Source organism: Phalaenopsis equestris, unplaced genomic scaffold (genome assembly GCF_001263595.1).
Source record: "Phalaenopsis equestris unplaced genomic scaffold, ASM126359v1 Scaffold000002, whole genome shotgun sequence".
Classification (NCBI taxonomy): Eukaryota; Viridiplantae; Streptophyta; class Magnoliopsida; order Asparagales; family Orchidaceae; genus Phalaenopsis; species Phalaenopsis equestris.
Genome location: NW_018164444.1, coordinates 61,547,049 through 61,547,440, shown reverse-complemented (window position 1 = coordinate 61,547,440; position 392 = coordinate 61,547,049).

Here is a 392-nt window from a genome sequence, read left to right as displayed (position 1 = left end):
TGGTGTCAGTTTGATCTTATATTTGTATAAAAACATATATATATATATATATATATATATATATAGATATGTAAATCAAAATGTTCTTCAAAAACGGACGATGAGATTTCGATTCCGATGACCGACAACTTCCAACGGGCTACTCTAACCAAAATAGTGCCGACAAATACTGCTGTAAATAACACTGTAAAACACCAAGAATCATCGACTGACAAAAAGCATGAATATAAAACGAATAACATTGAAATAACACCTGAATACTATCACAAATAACACCCCAAAAAATTGGGAATCAACGGCTGGTAAAGGATGCTAATAATACTGAAATAACACCTGAATAATATCGCTTAAAACACGCCAAAACTCTGTTAATCAACGGCTGACAAGAGGCA